The following is a 19,111-nucleotide window of genomic DNA, read 5'->3' on the forward strand; positions in this document are numbered from 1 at the left end:
TAAGGGCACTTACATGCTGGTATACATACAAGAGGGTGTTATATAAATAGTTTCTTAATGCAAAATTTTAATGTAAATCATATCCGTTATTATGATTGATTGGAGTATAGGTGCCAAGTTTTTACTATGAAGACAAAGTAAAACTTAAGAGTAACCAAATCCGTTATTATGATTGATTGGAGCATAGGTGCCAAGTTTTTACTATGAAGACAAAGTAAAACTTAAGAGTAACCAAAGACACATTAATTATGCAGACATAATAAAACTTAAGAGTAACCAAAGACGAGCTTATTCAATCCTTGCGATGGCGGCGAGCGCTTGAGCGAGAGTGTGGAGCAGCAGCGGGGTGCAGTGTACACTCTGTTGGCCAGGTACTCCATCAGCCATCTGCAATTTTCCCTGCCTATTTTTTCAAAAGCTTACGGAGGTGAGGAAGGTGCGTTTTGGGTGTGAGTAAAACGCGTTAGATGGAAAGAAGAACTCCCCTTTCATTGATCAGAGACCAGGTTGGCTGCTCTCCGATCAAAGCCATGGAAGGTACAGTTGCTGGCATTGTCCAGGCTTTCTCTTCTGGTGAACAGGTGGGGAAACCTATTATGCCATGGCCCCCTCTCAACACTAAAGGCAAAGAGCCATGGTCTGGTGAATCAGAGCAAGAGTTGAGAATGAAGTTAGAAGTGGCCCAACTCCAAATCTTCTTGCTTCGCAGGCAAGCAGAAGAACCTTCTATGCACAGGCAATCTCATTCTCTACCGGATACAATTCTGGAAGATAACTCCATTCCTGATGAAGTTGAGGACTCCTCTACAGTAAGAGTCAATCTCCCCTTGGATTTGCTCCGGGATGTGGAGGGAGATTATGCAGGCAGATGTCTAATAGGCCTTTTATTTGGCCCGAGACCACCTATAGAATATCTCAGGAAATGGACGGAAGACACGTGGGGCCCACTGGAGGTTGAGATAGAGGCAGTTCAGGTCCTCCCTAAAGGCTACTATCTCTTCTTGTTCAAAAACAGCACAATGGCCATCAAGGTTCTTGGTGCAGGTCAATGGATGTACTGAAACGCCCCCTTCTGCTTCTTCAGATGGACAAAAGATTTCTCGGCAAGTGGACCTAAGCCTTCAACATGCCCAGTGTGGATTGAACTACCAGATCTACCATTCCACATGTATCAATGGACTGATAAGATAGCAGGCGCTCTGGGAAGAGTCCTAGGTCACAGACCTAAATCTTTTATCAACCCATCCTGGCACCCTCAAGTTCTAGTGGAGATTGACCTTGAGAAACCTTTAAAAGAGGTCATCTTTATTAACTGTGGAGAATTCAGTATTACACAGAAAGTCCTGTATAAACATCTCCCAAATGCCTGCTTTCATTGTGGAATGAAAGGCCACATCATCAAGGAATGCCCCTTAAAAGTTTCTAATAAGGGTGTTGCTCAACAAAGAGTTTCCGAGCAGAAGGAAAGACCGCCTACCTCAACCAAAGAAGTCACTGTGTCTATGCCCTCGACAGCGAATCAGGCAGGTGATAACCTCCCCCCAAAGAAAGTAAGCAAAGAAGACTTCATCCCCCTTCCCAAAAAGAAGACTTTCAAACAAAAGAAGAATAACCCTTATAAACCTCAAGCCAACTTCTATTCACTTCTTGACAAGCCTGAATTTTCCGATGAAGATGAGGAAATATTAGATACAATCCAAGAAACCCAGCTTGATGTAAATAGATTGACATCTGAGCTCAATCATCTTGATGATCATCCCGGGGAAGATACAACAATTCATGAAGCTGAAGATCATCCTCAGAGGCCTGCTGCAAGTGAGGATCTACATCAAAGTCAATCTGTAGATCAAGACATGGAATTGCTTAAAGAACTTAAGCGAAACCACGTCCAAGTGGAGAGCCCAACAAAGGGAGGCAGCAACAACAGAAGCAGAAGACAAAAGAAACAAACCCAGCCCAACATCCCATGAAACTTCTATCATTAAATGTCAAGGGTCTCTCAGATCCCACCAAGGGTAAGAAAGTCAAAAGCTGGCTTAAGCAACAAGGCAATTTTGATGCTTTGGTTCTAACGGAGATTAAGATTAGTGGAGACGATCTCATTCAGAGATTGAACTCTATAGATAAAAATCTCATCTGGATATTTACTACCCACCCTTAGGGCTCTGGTGGAGTTGCTTGTGGACTCCACCCTAGATGGGAGAACCAGATTAGAGACTTTTAGATTGACCTTTTTGATCAATGGGTCGCCTTTGAATTAGAGGAACTTGTTCTGATAGGAATGTATGCTAATTGCCCTCAAATCCATAGAGCTCGGATATGGGAATCTGTAACTCACGAATATGAACCCATAATCTTGATAGGTGATCTTAATATGGTTGAAAATGCAGAGGATAGATTCAAAAACCCTGGCAAACTAGTGTCAGGGCCAGAGAAGCAAGCCTGGATTAAATGCAAACAGCATTTTAATCTAGTAGATATTGGCAGTATTGGGCATTTCACATGGCAAAATTATGGAACATTTATGCTAAGGAAAGCTCGACTGGACAGATGCTATGTTAGCCAAGAAATCTGTTCAATGTATGTTACTGTGGAATGCAAAACTTTATATGATACATGCATGTCAGATCACTACCCCATCTATGCTCTTTTTGATAAGGCAGATAAAAAAAGGGGAAGCAAATGGTTCCATACTGACCCCGCGCTCTTCAAACTTCCTATAGTACAAGAGGAAGTAAAGAATATTTGGAACCATTTCTTCAACTTAGGGCTTACCCCAGCTAAGGCCTGGACCTTGGCAGTCAAATCGACCCAATCCCTTCTAAATTGTACAAGGAAGGGAGCTAAAAAGAAAAGAGAAAAGAGAAAACAGGAATGGCTGACTAAAATACAAGATCTTGAGATGAGGGTCAACTTGGGAGATGATACTGCCCAGAAGGAGCTAAGAGATACAAGAGCTTGTCTTAACCGAATGGAAGATAGAGAGCTAGAGGAATGCTCAGTATTCTTTAGAGAGTGGTGGGCTGGCCAGGCAGATAGACCCACGCCTGAAATGTTCCATATGTTAAAAGTGAAGCATGCCGCAGATACCACCCCCCTATTAAAAACAGAAAATGTAAATGCTATTGATGATCAAAAGGAATACTCTAAAATCATTAGACAGAGCAGGGCTAAAACAGTATCTCCTCAACAAGCGCAATGGCTGGAAAAAACCTCACTACAGAAGAACTTGCAAGGGCCATTGACCATCTAAAAGACAAAAAATCACCAGGAAAGGACGGCCTTCCAGCGGAATTCTTCAAAACCTTCAAGAGCCATCTTATTGAGCCCTTGAAGGAAGTCTGGAAAGAAGCTTTGCATCATAAGGCCCTTCCTCTCTCAATCAACGAGGGCATCATCAAATTAATTCATAAAAAGGGCGACAAAGATCTCATCTCCAACTAGAGACCTATTACCCTGCTCAACTGTGCATACAAAATATTTGCCAAGGCTTTCTTACAGCTGCCTTAAGGGTAGGAAAATTATGCGCAGATTGGAGCCATTTTGGTAGCCTTATAGGTTGTCATGTGCATGTACATGGACATTCCTAATCCAAGGCTAATCCTTATAGGCAACAGATAAACATCTAGATTAAGGCTCTAGCATGGGTCTAGGTGTGCACAGAAGACAGCCAGGAGGGCTTAGATCATGTTGGCCAGATATGAGAAGGCTTATGGGGAAGGTCGGCAGCATATTTAAATATATGGATTTTTCTTCTGGCCGATTGCTGGTTGGCCAACTTCTTGGGCATACCTTTGGCCTATGAAAGGCTAGGCCAAGATTCATTCTTGCTATCTCATTCTTGCCAGAGTCATTGTACCCCTTTGTACATCTATGAATATACCGAAAATACAACCATCTCTCTCTCTATTCTTTGTCTATGCTGATTGTTCTTGCATCATGTGCTCCTATGCAGTGCTTAGGGCTGAAAGAAGACTCCTAGAGCTTCCGCACGCGACATTGGTATTAGAGCTTCAGGCTGATTCATAGATATTGTTGTTGCCCATGTCCCACCCACCCTTAATGCATCGCGCATGGATGAAACCATCTGACGAGGCAACATTGTATCAACATCAAGGTCACCTGCACCCTGCACTGGGGTACACAGTGACACTGATGGCATGATCATTAGTGCAACATTTTGTACAAAATAGTACCTTTTTCTAGGAATATTTGTCATACGTATAACACGCCGACAGCCTCTGAATGGACTGACCAGCAGCCTGATGACATATATAAGCAAGCGCGTCAATCCCTCATTATTCATTCAGTAATTTAGCAGAGCATTCAGCAGTTCAAGCATCAGTCAACATCCTACTCTCTCCAGGCTTGTAGTGAAGCTCCTCTTCAGCATTCAGCCAGCATATGTGTAGTCCTACAGCTATCTGGACTTGCATAAGTGGCCCGAAGAGTCTTTTGCAGTGCCTCGGATTAGTGGATACTCAGCTGACATACGGTCTTCCTCGTCCTTGCGTTGGGGAGTCATAGGGGTTGTTCTCAAGCATTGTACAACATTCTCCAAAGAATTAATATAAGCAAATACTCTTGCTTGCAAGGGGGGCCCTTCAATGGGTAAATTGGGACCCAATCTTGTGTTGTCTACAACACTTCTATAATTCTGTTCTCCTCACTCTCTCTACTATGTGAATTGGATACTGAAGATCTCACCACATAAAGGTATAAAGAAGGCCCGTTTGTGCGTCACCACGATTAACCTCAGCGCATGTAGCACTAGTATTAGAGCATTAGGTTGGTCACCCAACTCGGCTACCTACAGAAGTGAAAGCATTCGGTGGATGGTAAAGCTACAGTTTGGAAAAAACAACCAGGCCTCCACCATGTCGGGAGAGAAATCGCATCAAGAAGAAAGCCAGTAGGAAGTTAAGGAGGCACAAAGCTTTTGTCACATGCCCTCTGCACTGTAGTGCATGGTGACAAGATGGCTCATCATCATCAGTGCAACATTGTACATTATTAGTACCCTTTAGGATGATAATTGTCGTATGTCGTGACCCCATTGTAATCCTCAGTCTAGGATAAGTCATGCACGAGCTACGTAGGTCATTCCTCACTCAGTCAGTAAGTATGATGGTAAGTGTGATCATTTAGCAATTAATCAGTTCATTCATCAATTTACTGCTCATTTTCCATTAGCTAGGATTACAGATCCCCGGGATAGAGTCCACGTAGCGACTTCCCACCTTACGGGTGAGGCAGTCACTTGGTGGCAGCACTGGTCTAGTTTTCATGCATACCAGACCACAGGTGTCACAGCTTTTAGCTGGGATACATTTGTTGACCTAAAGACGAGATTTCTCTCGTCCCAGTATATGACCAGCTTGGCAGATGAGTTTTATGGACTCAAACAGAACGGGTCACTAGTGCTTCAGTTTTCCGGAAAGGTTATAACTTTAGCATAACAATTAGGGTTATCTCAGCAAGCCAAGATGGATCAATTCATTTGTGGATTAGATCCTAATATCTGGTTCACAGTTTGCAACTTTGAACCCAGTACATATGACCGGGCTTTGACTCTTGCTCAAAATGAAGAAATGAAGATGAACGGAGGCAAGCCCAAGCAGTCGTCACAGTCCAGTACCAAACCCCCGCAGCAGCAATCTGCTGTGCAGCGAGAGAAAGGTAATGCATCTTCTAAAGATGCTAAGAAGGACGGCAGTAATAGCTCTAGTACAGGGGTAAGAAGGATAAGGAATCCAAGCCTAAGAAAACCCTTGAGGAAAAGGCTAAAGCAGACATCACTGGAGGTTATCTTCCTCCAGAGGAGCAAAGGAAATACCAGTCAGAAAACAAATGGCAAGCGGAGCAAGCCTCCAAAGCTCCTTCTGCCACAGTTGCCACAGCATCTTCAGCTCCTCTAGCCCCGCCTACTACCACAAATGCAGTTCAACTTTTACCTTCTATGCATCCTATGCCATCCGTGGTACTTGATGCTAAGTAGGAGGGTGAGAGCAATGCTGCACAGAAAAGCCTCATCCGAGCTTATGGCTTTGCCAAGGGCCGATAGTTTGTAGTCCTATTCGACATGGGCAGTTTTGGGGACGCCATCTCTTCCCAGTGGGCTAACAAGATGAGCTGCACATTAGTACCATATCATTTGGATGCGGACGGGTTCACACCAAGTCTCCGCACCCACATATCTCAGAAGGCACAACAGTTTACCTTTGAAGTTCAAAAGGCCTCATTCCAACGAGATTTCATTGTCTCGCCTCTTCTGGGGTGTGACATGATCTTAGGAATCTAGTGGTTTCGTCAATATGAGCCTATTCCCAATTGGGGATAAGACACTTTTACTATTTGTAAAGGTTTTCCTGAGCCTGTCATGATTCGTGGGGATAGAAGCATTCTTGGCATCCCATTGATTTCGCACCTCTAGGCCGGACGAGCTATCCACAAGGGAGCGGAAGGGGCACTACTTTATGTTCGTGCTCAGACAGCCTCTACCTCATTGGTAGCACCTAGCTCATCTTCAGTCCCATAGTTAGTAGACCTCCTGTCCAAACATCAGGACATTATGCTTAGGGATGATCTTCCACCCAGTCTCCCTCCATAGCGTCCTGAGGACCATCATATCAATTTGGTCCTTGGATCAGAACCTCCTAGCAGGTTCCCCTATCGTCTTTCGAAGACTTTAGAGGGCGAGCTAGAAAGACAGTTATCTGAGCTCCTCTAAGCCGGATTTGTTCGGCCTTCTTCCTCACCATTTGCTACACCCATCCTATTTGTCCAAAAGAAGGATAAGTCTGCACGCCTTTGTGTAGACTATAGGGCATTGAATCAACTCACCATTAAGAATAAGTTTCCTATGCCAAGGATTGAGTACATTTTGGAGCGTTTAGACAGCGCAAAATCGACCTCAAGAGTGGTTGCCATCAGGTCCGCATTTTCGAAGGTGACATTCCAAAAACAGCTTTCCGGACAGAGCGTGGTCACTACGAGTTCGTAGTCATGCCTTTTAGGCTTACCAATGCACCCACAACCTTCAATAAAATGATGTCCAGGATTTTCGCAGTTCTCTTTGGTAAGTGTGTCTTCATCTCTCTTGATGACATACTTGTATTCTCAGCCATTGCGGAGCAGCATGAGAAAGATGTGGAGAAAGTCTTGGAACTTTTGCGAGATAATGGGCTCTACATAAATGCCAAAAAGTCTTGGGCTCTCCATCGGTTCCGATGGGATTCGATTGGACCCCTCAAAGTTTCAAGAGATCTTGGATTGGGACATCCCTTAGACCGCCCAAGAGATCCGTTCTTTCGTAGGTCTTTGTCAAGCCTACAACACCTATGTTCACTAGTTTTCCAACCTTGCAGCACCTCCCACCTACTTGCTCAAGGGGGTGAAGACTCGTAGACAAAAAGTCTATCACAGACAAGGCGCTTGATGCATTTCGTACACTCTAGAAAGTTGCCTCAGAAGCGCCTGTTTTGAAGTTAGCATCTTGGAATGAACCTTTTGAGGTCATTACCAATGCAAGCAGTGTAGCCATAGGTGTAGTTCTCTAGCAGGACAATAGACCTGTGGCCTACTAAAATGGAAAATTGGATGTCACTTTTGCATGTGATAACAATGCTCAAACATTGGAAGCCTTTCCTTTATGGATAGGTCTTCACAGTAAGAACAGACTACCAAGCAATTAAGTGGCTTCAAACCATGCCAAGTGCCCAGTGGAGTGATCGGCAAGCCAGATGGAGTTAGCTCTTCCAACAATTTGGAGGAATGATCGAGTACATCCCTAGTAAGTGTAACCCAGTCCGCAGATGCTCTTAGTTGAAAGGCCCGAAAACTTTGGAACTAAGTTACAGTTGTCTAGTGCATTCCATCCCCAGACAGACGGCCAGACAGAAATCTATAACCAGTTGGCCTTTGATGTTCTCAAGTCATATTGTTATGACCAGCAGTCCAAATGGGAACATTATCTTCCATTGGTCCAAGCCATCTTGAACGATACTCATTCATCGAGTGTCGGACAGACTCCGTATGAAGAAGTCTTTGGTCGCCGTTTTTCTTCTCTTTTGACGAGATTGGTGTCTCCATCTCTTGAGGCTAATAAAACGACGGAAGCATTTTCCGAAATCATTGAGTCAGTTAAGGACCGCTTGACCAGCACAGGAAGCTTATAGCAGACAAGCAAATAAGTCTAGACGAGATGTCCACTTCAAGGAAGGGGATTGGGTCTATCTGCGCATCATGAAACAGAGATTGAAACAAGTGGGCAAACGTTGTCCCAAGCTTTCTTTGCGTAGTTTTGGACCTTTCCCAATAGTTAAAAAGGTAAGTGATGTCTCCATGAAGTTGAAGTTGCCTAACAGTTGGACGATGCATGATGTTTTCCATGTTTCTTGGCTAAAACCATATGTTGGATCAGAAGTGTTTGATGTTTTAGATGAACAACAGCCAGACGTGGTAGACGAAGCAGAAGTCATGGAGCTTGAGCAGATCCTTCTTCATTGTTGGAAGCATGGTTCCGGTCGACGGATATCTCAGTTCTATACGAAGTTCTGAGATCGAGGTACCCACGAAGCCGTTTGGCTAGACGAGGAGTTGTTTTAAGAGTACCCCCAGTTGTTGGCGGACTACTTGGAAGCCATGAACCTGCCGCCAAGCTAAGCAGGAGGGAATGTCACATGCACTTTGCATTGTAGTGCATGGTGACAAGATGGCTCATCATCATCAGTGCAACATTGTACATTATTAGTACCCTTTAGGATGATAATTGTTGTACGCCGTGACCCCATTGTAATCCTCAGTCCACAGGATAAGTCAAGCACGAGCTATGTAGGTCATTCCTCAGCCTTAGTCAGTCAGTCAGTCAGTCCAAGTCCCTTAACCCACTTGAAGAGATGCATTCATGCATGTAGAGTCAGTAGAAACCTTAGGGTTTGCATTAGAAAGCACTCTGCATATTGCATATCATTCATCCATTGCATATAGACCATTGTAGAAGCCTTCAAATAACATCTAGTATTCATTAGTATTTATTTGGCATTTTTTTCATATTTTCCAACATTATTACAACATTTAAATACCATCAATATCATTTATTAGCCACAAGATCCAGTCGTGTAGCTCTAGGGAGCCAACCGACCAGCCCATGAGCATATAAATAGCCTTGCTATTGCATCACTCCATTCATCTATCTTCAAGCGTGTGAGCCTTCAGCACAAGGAGCATAAACGATTGGACATTCAGCCATAGATATCATAATTCAGCCATCAAAGCTCAAGCGTTGCAGTCCTCAGCCTTGGAGCATCATCGCTTGACAGTTTCAGCCATGCATCAGCAAAACGCAGCATCTCTTGCAGCCGGCCAGCCTCAGAGCTCCATCAGCCTTTTGTTTTCAGCATACACAGCAGCCAGCCAGCATTTGTGCATCATCTTCATTGTGTTTTCAGCATCTAACAGCATTCAGCCGGCATACAACCCATCGTTTTGCTTCAGCCACTTTGGTGAAGGTAAAACTCAGCATTCATAGTCATTTCAGCATTCATACATCGACTAGAACAGTCCCAAACAGTCCCCACCTTAGCCTCAGATTCGCAGCCTTCCCTCATTTCATTGGGAAGAGTGCATAGGCTCGAGATTGGTCATCATTGGTGCTTCTATAGCCGTGTACAGTTCAGCTCGACTCTTGGTCCTTCGAGATCTTGCGTTTGGCTTATCGTCAGTCCAAAGTTAGTCTCTTCAAAGTACAAAGAGTTTTGTGTGAATATATGCTCTTATGTGTGTGTGTGTGTGTGTGGAGTGCATGTGAGAGCATATCTTGATACCGGCCAGCATAAAAAGTGCCCATGACTGCATAAATGCAGTTGGCCAGCAGAAAATTGCCCACGACTTGTCTGTATGCAGTCGGCCAGCAGCCCTGAAGCCCACGCATCACCTCTGTGCAGTCGGCCAGCCACAGGACTGCTGTTGGGACAGTCGGCCAGCTTTGGAGTGCTCCTGCCACCCTCTGGCAACCCTCCCCACCACTAGAAAAAATGGAAAAAAATAGGGAAAAGTACGGGGAGTGTGGAAAAATGATAAAACACCTTATACAGGGCGGGCACACCCACAACAGAGGCCCTGGTGTATAAATATAGACAGGAGATGACTTCTAACACCCCCTCTCAGCTCCTGGCTGTGAAACCAACCCAAGGGAGCTGGAGTGCCGCCTGAGTGTAGCTTGAGGTAGAGACTTCGTGAAGAGGTCCGCCGCATTGTCCTCCGTCGAACAATAAAGTAGCAAAATGTCACTAGCCAAGATCCTCTCACGTACAAAGTGATACTGTATCTCTATATGCTTGGTCCGGGCATGGAAAACCGGGTTCCGAGCAATAGCTATACAACTCTGGTTATCGCACTGGATAACTGTGGGCTCCCTCTGTGGAAACCCAATCTCGCCTAGCAGCCTCCGCAGCCATACAACCTCACAAGCAGCACCACAAGCAGCCCGATACTCTGCCTCTGTCGAAGAAAGGGCAATAGTTGGCTGCCTCTTGCTGCTCCAAGAAACTGCTCCTGAGCCGAGGGTAAAACTGTATCCTGAAGTAGATCTCCTCGTGTCTGGATCTCCTCCCCAATCTGAGTCACTCCAACCTTGGAGCTTGACTCCATTCCCTCTTGTGTAAAAGAGTCCCAGATCCTTCGTACTCTGCAGATACCGCAAGATCCGCAATCCTGCGTCCCAATGAGACTTCAATGGCGTCTGCATAAAAGAGCTCAACAGCCCCACGGAGAAGCTTAAGTCCAATCTGGTGTTCAGCAACCAGATCAATGAACCAACCAACTTCCGGTACTGCGAGGCATCAACTGGCTCACAAGGATCTGTAACGGTTAACTTTGTGTTCGGGTCCATCGGCGAAGTAATAGGCTTGCAGTTCTCCATCCCAAAGGCCTCAAGCAACTCATGAACATACCGCTGCTGAGAGACGAAAAACCCCCTCTGGGTCTGCCAGATCTCCAATTCCAAGAAGAAGTGGAGTAAGCCTAAATCGGTCATCTCAAACTCCTTTGACAAGGCAGCCTTCGTCACTCCAATGTGCTCCACATGACCGCCGGTGAGAATGAGATCATCCACATAAAGGATGATAAGCGTGACCATGCCGCGTTCCCGAAAGAGATACAGGTTCGGATCTGCAACCGATCTCTGAAATCCAGTCCGAATAAAGAAGGAATCAATCTTCTGATTCCAAGCCCTGGGAGCCTGCTTAAGACCATACAAGGCCTTACGTAACCTGTAAACCATCCCTTCCGATCCTGGAACAATGAAGCCTGGAGGCTGCTCAACGTACACCTCCTCCTGCAGGTCACCATTAAGGAAGATCACGATGCTCCAGCATGGTCCTCGCCATCTCCACCACAGTCCTGTTCTTGCGTTCAACAACTACATTCTCCGAAGGCGATCCAGTATTGGCCAATTCCCTTTTGATGCCATGATCTGCACAAAATTTGAAAAATACAGTTGAGGAGAATTCACCTCCTTTATCAGCCCTGAGAGTCTTAACCTGATATCCAGACTCTTTCTCCACCATCACGTGCCAATCCTTGAACCGAGCAAAAGCTTGGTCCTTCTGGGAAAGAAAGTAGACCCACGTGAATCTGGTACAATCATCAACAAGCAGCATAAAATAGAGAGATCCTCCCAAAGATGGTATCTGCTGAGGTCCACACAAGTCAGTGTGAATCAACTCCAATGGTTTCGAAGCCCGCCTGGAAGCCTGCTTCAGAAAGGATTCCCTGTGCTGCTTACCACGTATGCAAGAGCTGCAACGTCCTTGCCTACTACCAACATCTGGCAAGCCAACCACCATCTGGTCCCGGAAGGCGCGCCTCAAAGCATCCACATTTAAGTGGCCAAAATGAAAGTGCCACAAATCTCCGACCTGAGAACCTGTCAAAGTGGAGAGTGCAGAGAGCTTGTAGATACCATTCTCCACACCGCCTTCCCAAACAACCTGGCCAGTCTCACGGTCCCTTAGAGCAACTGAATGCTCCTCAAATTCCACCCGAAAGCCAGTCTTGCATACCTCATGCACTGACAGAAGATGAAAACCCAGAGCAGGGACATAAAGAACAGGGGAAGCATGCTTGCCCCCCTTGCCGTCGGGAATAATCTCCATCCGACCCTCACTATGTATCGGAATAGTGGAGTTATCGCCAATAAAGATGCGACCTGATTGCTGTTTCAGATCCAGAAAGAAGTCACGGGATGGAGTCATGTGCCTGGAAGCACCACTGTCGAGAATCCATTCCCGGGTATCCTTCGCGGTGAAGCCAACTGCCTCCTCGCTCGAAGATGATGAAGCATCGGAGTCCACCATCTCTAAGTGCACAAATGCCGGAGTCTTTGCAGCTGAGGCTGAGGAATCAGCACTCTTCCCTGTCCGCTTAGGGCACTTCCTCCAGTAGTGGCCTTTCTCGCCACAATCATTACAAGATCTTTCGGCCTTCAGCTTCTCTCGTTCTGAATCAGGCTTCTTGTCAAAAGACTTCTCCGGTGAAGCCTTCCCTTTGCCCTTGTTGTTATTCTGGCCTTTCGACTGTTGGCCAGTTAAGACCTCCGAACCTCCGCTCTGAGGAGGGTTCGTGAAACGTTCCTCCTGGTCCAAGACCATTGGCACAAGCTCCTCCCAGGTTATGGTGTTGAGCCTGCCACTCGTAATCAACAAGGAATAGAAAGCAGATTACTGACGAGGCAAGTGGGACAGCAAAGTGATGGCCATGTCTTCAGATGATATCTCTTTCCCAGCTTGTAGGACTTCCTGCTGAAGGGCCTGCAGCTTGTTAATGTGTTCCCGCATCGTTGAGGACTTTGCAGGGTTCATAACCCGCATCTGCACTTCCAAGGAGATCCGTTTCATGGGTGATACCCTGTTATACAAAGAAGCCAAGTGCTCCCATATGCCTCTCGCCAGCGTCATGTGCTTCACATGATTGATCACTTGTGGTGTGCAATTGAGGAAAATAAACGACCGGACCTTGGCGTTGACACGATCCCACATGTGTGCCTGTGCCTCTCGGTCCTTCCTCGTCGATAGTAACTCCCCTTCCTCAGCTTCCGGTCGTGGAACCCCGATGATGATAAAATCAGCAAGGTCATATGACTCCAGCACCGACTCCATCATGACCTTCCAGATGCCGTAATTGGACCCGTCCAACTGACGATCCACTGGGAACGTGGGGAGAGTCGGAATCTTCACGTGCTTCGCAGCCATCTCTAGTAAATCTGCCATCGCGGAGAGTAACCTGAAAGGGTGGGTGGGTGGGAAAAAAAAATCTGAAAACCTGCAAGTGGCTGTCCAGCACCTTAGCCCGCCTTCCTCTTGCACCTTCTCTTCCCGTACAGCCCAAAACAGTCCACCAATCAGTAGCCTAACGCTCCCCCTCTTGCTTAGAAAAACTCCCAAGATCTATCTCGAGTCTAGGGCTCTGATACCATGTTAGAATATGCAGCGGAAATGATAACCAAACTTGGGTAGACAAGAGCAAGTAGACTGCAGAAAATAAACAGCACAAGAAACACAGAGAGATAGGTGTGTAAACTCTTCTCTATACACAAGATCCCGAGAAAACTGAATGAATGAGTGGTGGGGGCAAGGGGCCTATTTATATGCCCTTGGGAGAGCAGTCGGCCAGCATAAAAAGTGCCCACGATTGCATAAATGCAGTCGGCCAGCAGAAAATTGCCCACGACTTGTTTGTATGCAGTCGGCCAGCAGCCCTGAAGCCCACGCATCACCTGTGTGGAGTCGGCCAGCCACAGGACTGCTGTTGGGACAGTCGGCCAGCTCTGGAGTGCTCCTGCCACCCTCTGGCAACCCTCCCCACCACTAGAAAAAATGGGAAAAAATAGGGAAAAATACGGGGAGTGTGGAAAAATGATAAAACACCTTATACAGGGCGGGCACACCCACAACAGAGGCCCTGGTGTATAAATATAGACAGGAGATGACTTCTAACAGCATAATGGAGTTGATAGTTATATAGTCTTGTGGGTTGACTACCATGAGTATATAACATGCACGTTCCTAAAAGATGAATTTGGGCATGTTTTTGGATTCATCTAGGTATATATAATAACGCAAATACTATTCCGGTAATGGGATAGGGGGCCCTTCAGTGGGTAATCAGGGACCTCATACGGTGTACAGTTTCTATCTCTCTCTCTCTCAATCTTTTAAAGTTTGAAGTAATAAAAGTGGATTGCTAAACTCGCGAAACTCAGGATACAGAAGGCGGTGTGAGAATTTGTGTGACAGGATCCTTAATTACGAATACTTCCGCTTCATGTTACAGCTTCCAAATCGACACACCAAAAGATGACACACTAAAAGAAAGTACGCTTCCGCCAAGCATAGAAGAGCTCTGGTCTACCTGAGAAATGAGTCTGGCACTCTCACTCCACCCCTTGGAGGATCATCCTCCCTTGGGACCATTGCCCGAAAACCTTTCTGGCTCCTAGGACTGCCATCCCCTTTGGGCTTTGTGGAACACCACCAACCAACCTCCTGGGAGCTCTTCCCGGTCTTGTGTTCATTGCCTTGGTCTTCGTACTTGTGCACTTTCTTGTACCTTGGACGTGTACACCTTCATATGGAACACGCGGAAGCTCTGAGAGTCTTCTTTCAGCCCTAAACACCACTTAGAACATGCTGATGCAAAAACGCAGAGAGAAGAGAGAGAGAGAGAGAGAGAGAGAGAGAGAGAGAGAGAGTTGGAAAATTCAGTATATTCATATGGTACAAAAAGGTACCTCTAGATCTGCAGCCATGGGCTGCCTTCCATGAAAAGGTGGAAACACCCAAAACAGTCCTAAATGCTGGACCCATAAGGGAGTGAATGGACACAACAATGAGCAAACATGCCTATTTATAGGCTGGAAAATCATTGATGGTCTGGCCGACTGCTGGTCGGCTAGGTTCAAGTCCAAAGAATCATGTGATATGCAGCCGCGGATAGGTCCATTCACTCCCTTAGGAGTGAATGGACACAACAATGAGCAAACATGCCTATTTATAGGCTGGAAAATCACTGATGGTCTGGCCGACTGCTGGTCGGCTAGGTTCAAGTCCAAAGAATCATGTGATATGCAGCCGCGGATAGGTTCATTAGTCTACTCTTATGCTGGCCGACAGCAACACCACCTCTTCCATCAGATATCCTCCTGCCCAAGACAGCATAACATGCTCCTAAATTCTGGTTCTAACTGATTCTTAATTCCTTCTTTATCTGCTGCCCTTCAGGACTAGCCTCAGAGAATGTCCATGGCAAATCTTGCACATGACATCCCCCTCTACTAAACTTGATGACGGGATTCCAACCTGTTCTTGGATGACTGCCATCATCCTAGTCTGTTCACAAAGTCCCGCTGTCATCCCATCCATCTCTGGCAACCCTTTTCACTGAAAGCCCGGCCCGGTCTCCAAATCCAGTCTGACTCTGAATAAGATCTATGCATCTGTTCCATCTAGTCTCCAATCCGTTCTTGCCCTGTCTCTGAACACCGTCTTGGTCTTCATTCTTGAGAAATGAGTCTGGCACTCTCACTCCACCCCTTGGAGGATCATCCTTCCTTGGGACCATTGCCCGAAAACCTTTCTGGCTCCCAGGAGTGCCATCCCCTTTGGGCTTTGTGGAACACCACCAACCAACCTCCTGGGAGCTCTTCCCGGTCTTGTGTTCGTTGCCTTGGTCTTCGTACCTGTGCACTTTCCTGTACCTTGGACGTGTACACCTTCATATGAAACACACAGAAGCTCTGAGAGTCTTCTTTCAGCCCTAAATACCACTTAGAACATGCTGAACCTGATGCTCTGATACCAATGTAACACGCGGAAGCTCTGAGAGTCTTCTTTCAGCCCTAAACACCACTTAGAACATGCTGATGCAAAAACGTAGACAGAAGAGAGATAGTTGGAAAATTCAGTATATTCATATGGTACAAAAAGGTACCTCTAAATCTGCAGCCATGGGCTGCCTTCCATGAAAAGGTGGAAACACCCAAAACAGTCCTAAATGCTAGACCCACTCCATAAGGGAGTGAATGAACGCAACAATGAGCAAACATGCTACAATATGCGGAAGCTCTGGGTAGTCTTCTTTCAGCCCTAAACACTCTTGGAAACCTTCTGATGCAAAAACGCACCATCTGATGCAAAAACGCAGGTAGAGAGAGAGTAGAGAGAGAGAGTGAGAAGTGCTGGAAATTCAATATATACTATGGTACAAAAAGGGTACATATCTGCAGCCATGGGCTGCCTTCATAAAAAGGTGGTTAATCCTAAAATCTGTCCCCTATAGGACCTTTAAGGATCCAAACCCCTAGTGGGATTGAATCAATAAGACATTGAGTAAGGGGGGCTATTTATAGCCCCTTGGAATAAATGGTGAACTGGCCGACTACTGGTCGGCCAGTTACAAGTTCATCAAAGTCCCTTTAATGCAGCCCGACTGGATCTTATCCATGTTCTTGATGCGCTTGCTGCTGTCCACTCTGCTGACTTCAGCCAATAGCTATTCTGGCAACCAACATCCTCTTTCTTGCAGCCGACAGCCCTTGTCTGGATTCATGTGCTTCAGCCGTCTGCTTCCCTCCATGATCCCACTTGTCCTGCTCCATGCTCACCTCAGATGCTACACCTGAAGCTCCTACATTCTGGTTCTACCTATCTTCTACTGGTTCATGGTCTTTATCTGTTTTGCCTCTTCTGGATCTAGCCCTGAGAATGTCCATGGCATCTATGATGCACATGACATCCCCCTCTGCTAAACTTGATGACGGGAATCCAACCTGCTCTTGGATGACTGTCATCATCCCAATCTTGTTCCGAAGTCCCTCTGTCATCATCCATCCCTGGCAAAACCTTTTTCTCTGAAAATCCGGTCTGTTCTCCAAACCACTCTGTCTCTGATGAAGATCTATGCATCTGGTCTTCCTCTAGTCCACAATCCATTCCTGCCCTGACTCTGAACACCGTCTTGGTCTTCATTCCTGGAACTGAGTCTGGCACTCTCACATCACCCTTGGAGGATCAACCTCCCTTGGGACCGTTACCTGAGAACCTATCTGGCTCACGGAACTGCCATCCCCATCTGGCACTGTGGAACACCACCAACAAACCTCCTGGGAGTTCTTCCCGATCTGTGTTCTTGCCTTGGGCTTTGAATCCGTGTACTATCCTGTACCTTGGACCTGTACACCATCATATGGGACTGAATCAGCGTTTAGCCTGGCTGAGCCTGATGCTCTGATACCAATACAATATGCGGAAGCTCTGGGTAGTCTTCTTTCAGCCCTAAACACTCTTGGAAACCTTCTGATGCAAAAACGCACCATCTGATGCAAAAACGCAGGTAGAGAGAGAGTAGAGAGAGAGAGTGAGAAGTGCTGGAAATTCAATATATACTATGGTACAAAAAGGGTACATATCTGCAGCCATGGGCTGCCTTCATAAAAAGGTGGTTAATCCTAAAATCTGTCCCCTATAGGACCTTTAAGGATCCAAACCCCTAGTGGGATTGAATCAATAAGACATTGAGTAAGGGGGGCTATTTATAGCCCCTTGGAATAAATGGTGAACTGGCCGACTACTGGTCGGCCAGTTACAAGTTCATCAAAGTCCCTTTAATGCAGCCCGACTGGATCTTATCCATGTTCTTGATGCGCTTGCTGCTGTCCACTCTGCTGACTTCAGCCAATAGCTATTCTGGCAACCAACATCCTCTTTCTTGCAGCCGACAGCCCTTGTCTGGATTCATGTGCTTCAGCCGTCTGCTTCCCTCCATGATCCCACTTGTCCTGCTCCATGCTCACCTCAGATGCTACACCTGAAGCTCCTACATTCTGGTTCTACCTATCTTCTACTGGTTCATGGTCTTTATCTGTTTTGCCTCTTCTGGATCTAGCCCTGAGAATGTCCATGGCATCTATGATGCACATGACACATGCCTATTTATAGGCTGGAAAATCACTGATGGTCTGGCCCACTGAGCTGGTCAGCCAGGTTCAAGTCCAAAAAATCATGTGATATGCAGCCGACAGGTTCATTAGTCTACTCTTATGCTGGCCGACAGCAACACCACCTCTTCCATCAGATATCCTCCTGCCCAAGAGAGCATAACATGCTCCTAAATTCTGGTTCTAATTGATTCTTAATTCCTTCTTTATCTATGGCCCTTCAGAACTAGCCTCAGAGAATGTCCATGGCAAATCTTGCAGATGATAAGTAGTTACCCAAATTATGATCTATTATCCTATGGGTCATTTGATTTTTAGAAGACCACGCTCCCCTTGTGGGATAGGACTAGGTCTTACCTACAAATCGTATCCTTGAATCTTTGCATGGTCAAGGTGTCGACGAGTAGGAAATTTTCTCCAAGTTAAGACTTAGTAGACTATCGTAAGTGTTTCCTCTATTTTGGAAGGGGGGAACCTTACAATTAGGAATTTTGAGCCTCAGAATTATGCATAGGCACTGACTCTCGCTCAAAATCAGGAACTGATGCTGGACTCAGATAAGCCCAAGCAAGTACAGTCTAATTCTAAACCCCAACAACAGTCATCTACATAGAGTAAGGGGGCTTAGAACAACAAAGACCAAAAGGACCAAAAGAAAAACCTTAGGGTCAATTGGGCAATAAGAAAGATTCTACACCCAAGAAGACTCCTGAGGAAAAAGCTAAGGAGGGCATTAGTGGAGGTTACCTCGAGTCGGATGAACAGACACGATATAGGACAGAGAACCGTTGTTTCTTTTGCCACACTGTGGGACACGGGAAGAAAGATTGGAGTAAGTTTCAGATTGAAAAGTCTGCCAAGGCATCCACTTCCATAGTAGCGATCGTAGCATCCCCATCCACAGCTCCGCCATCAGCCTCTAATGCCGTTCAACTATTGCCCACTTTGAATTGAGTACCACCACTGGTATTTGAGGATAAGCAGGAGGGTGAGGTTGAGGGACAAACAAAGGAGCTCATCCATGTGTATGGCACTGCAAGGGGATAGCAGTTCATTGTCCTCTTTGACATGGACAGTTCTGAGGATGCCATCTCTGCGTAGTTGGCAAACAAGATGCGT

General features: G+C 46.1%; 1 protein-coding gene across 2 annotated transcripts in view; it reads left to right on the forward strand.

Annotated features, from left to right (window-relative positions):
* The first annotated feature begins 265 nt into the window (after positions 1-265).
* The window catches only part of LOC147633288 (zinc finger CCCH domain-containing protein 1-like), a 73,194-nt gene continuing 54,348 nt past the window's right edge, over positions 266-19,111 (forward strand). Inside the window, exon 1 of one of the 2 annotated variants that reach the window (XM_086806329.1) lies at positions 266-371. The gene's annotated coding sequence lies outside the window, so the exon portion shown is untranslated. The remainder of the gene's footprint in view (positions 372-19,111) is intronic. The other variant, XM_086806327.1, reaches the window with a different exon arrangement.

The sequence above is a fragment of the Cibotium barometz genome, chromosome 12, assembly GCF_041138505.1.
Source record: "Cibotium barometz isolate CiBa-2024 chromosome 12, ASM4113850v1, whole genome shotgun sequence".
Lineage (NCBI taxonomy): Eukaryota > Viridiplantae > Streptophyta > Polypodiopsida > Cyatheales > Cibotiaceae > Cibotium > Cibotium barometz.